Here is a 2,598-nt window from a genome sequence, read left to right as displayed (position 1 = left end):
AACGATAACCCGCGGAACACTTTCAAGTCCATTAGGTCTATTTTATTTCTTTATACTCTTTTAAAGTTTCTTCATATTTTGTGTGAGACTTTCTAAAAAAAAAAATAAATAAATAAATAAAAATTAAAAAATAAAACACGTATAAATATAACTAGCTGCCCCTACCCGGCGTTGTCCGGAAGTCCTTTTACTTTCATTTTCGTTTCGCTATTCCTACTTTCTTTAATTTTTTATTTTTTTAGCAAAGTTCTTTATTAAGCAGGATTCTTAAAGTTATAAACAATTTATTAATTGAAATCAAATTGTAATAAAACCAGAACATGCTTTAATGTAAATAACTTCCAAAAACCTCTAAATCTTATAATGTCTGAGGATTTATTAAGAATTTTAAAGCCAGAAATGACCTTCTATTCGACAGTTTAAATGCTTTCAAATTTCAAAACGTCATAAAGTAATTCTCCCCCCCCCCCCCGTTATCAACAAACTAAAATGTTTGACATGTTTCGAAAGAAACCGAAATGCATTCTGCCGGATATACTACCGTAATCAAATTATTTTATAAAATATGATTTTATTATTATTATTATTGTTTTCATAAAAATATTAATAGTAAATAAATAATAAAAGGTAATAACATAATGTGTAAGTCACATAGATGCGAAAGACACATACACAAACACGCGGAAAGGTGTAACATAATTTTAATAATATAAATATTTTCTACTTGCTATTTTAAAACAAAATTATAAACGGGCACATGCCTGCGTATTTTACTTGGCGGCACTTAAACAAATGCATGATTTTTGCTTGTATACAACTAGGAAAACATGGGCAACAAATGTGATTATCAAAGAAAAGAAACGATGAATTATTATCGAAGTACAACGTAAACAGGGGAAAGTCAAAATCAATAATTATAGTAATGCCTTATTCGTGATTATTTTTTAAAAATATTTTGTTTTGTTTTGTATTTTTGTTGTTTTTTTTTTGTTTTTGCTTTTTTAAAATCGGACTATCTTTTTTGTTTGTTATGAAGAAGTTTTAATTTTTCTTTTTTTTTACGTTGACGTATTTTTTTAAATAGTTTTTACTTTTTTGTTTTTATGTACGTTTTTTTTTTCTTTTATCGTTGGTTCATTTTTATTATATGTTTTTGTTTCGCGTTTTTTAATTTATTAAAAGATAAATAAATTGACGTGAATACTTTTACAGTGTATAGTTGTTGTTTTTTTTTTTTTTGTTCTTTTAATTTTGTTTGTTTTTTTTTAACTATTATTATTTTTTCATTTGTTTTAATATTTTTCTTAAGTTTTCTTTACAGAAATCGAAAACAACTAATATGCATTCATTTTTATCTTTCCGTGTATGTACAGTTATTCGTAATTTTTAGATTCATCATTTATTAATTAAAAAATACCCATACCACAATCTCTTTGATAGATCTATACACGTACCGTAACTGTTTCTTAATTATAAATAAAAGGTCGATAGTGTTCTGATTTTTTTAAATCATTTTTTATTTACTACATATTTCTTCTTTTTAGAATAATTTTATTATTTATTTATTTATTTATTTATTTACTCACTAGGTACTGTTTCACATAAGTAATTATCAGTGATTGCTCACTGGTAATAACAAGCGCTGTTGTCTGGAGTCTGAGTGAGAACAAGTCTCACTAGATTACCAGCACTCTACACGTCTTTTTGCTAACTGATGCAAATCACTTGCATTATCGCAACAGCCATTTACCATTGATTTATCGTTAGCATTATTATTAGTATATACCGAATATTATTATTCAGAATTCAACTCTTTTTCTTAGTTTTGATAACAAAACTTTGCAAAAGTATTTAATTGTTTTTTCTTTCTAAAAAATAGATATAACTAAGCACATTTACAGATATTTAAAATTAATAAAAACAGTAATAGATTAAACTTAGATTACAGTAAAATGTATGTTCTCTTTATCGTCAGGCGAGGAGAAAATCTCCTTGACTGAAACAGCCTTTAATTTTGTCCCGAATCCAGGGTACCCCATTTTTGGCAAGCAGATCTTGTTTATAACTTTGCCTTCGTGAAATGAAAAGTAAATAGGATATCCAACATTTCTTTTGTATAAACTGCTGTAAAACCTTCAAAATATAAATAAATATATACTAACAGCTGATATCCGATTGCAAAGTAATAAATGTTTACGTTTGATAAAATAAACGAATCCATTATCCCCATTTTTTTTTTTTAATTATTATTTCGTAAGCGGCCCTTTCTGTTTTGTAATTTTCTGAGTCATAACATTAACTCGGAATATATTTTCATTAGTTTTTTTTTCTTCTTCTTCTTTTGTTTTGTTTAATGTTCTTTTCCTCTAAACAATAATTTAAGCAAGCGCATAAAAAAAATTAGAAATGCCTTTCAGAATGTTTTACAAAAGTCGAGGGTTTTAAATGTTTACTCCAAAGTCCAATATAGCAATACAGCTATCACTTAATACAATCCTTCAGTCGTGGATGTGATCCTAGTTTTACTGTTCTCTCTTTTTTTTCTCGTTTTATATTTCATAACTTTGAATCGTAATGTTTCTTTATGAAATTTTATTC

This window comes from Euprymna scolopes, chromosome 30, assembly GCF_053919585.1.
Source record: "Euprymna scolopes isolate OS-2025 chromosome 30, ASM5391958v1, whole genome shotgun sequence".
Classification (NCBI taxonomy): domain Eukaryota; kingdom Metazoa; phylum Mollusca; class Cephalopoda; order Sepiida; family Sepiolidae; genus Euprymna; species Euprymna scolopes.
Note: the sequence above shows the minus strand (reverse complement) of the source record.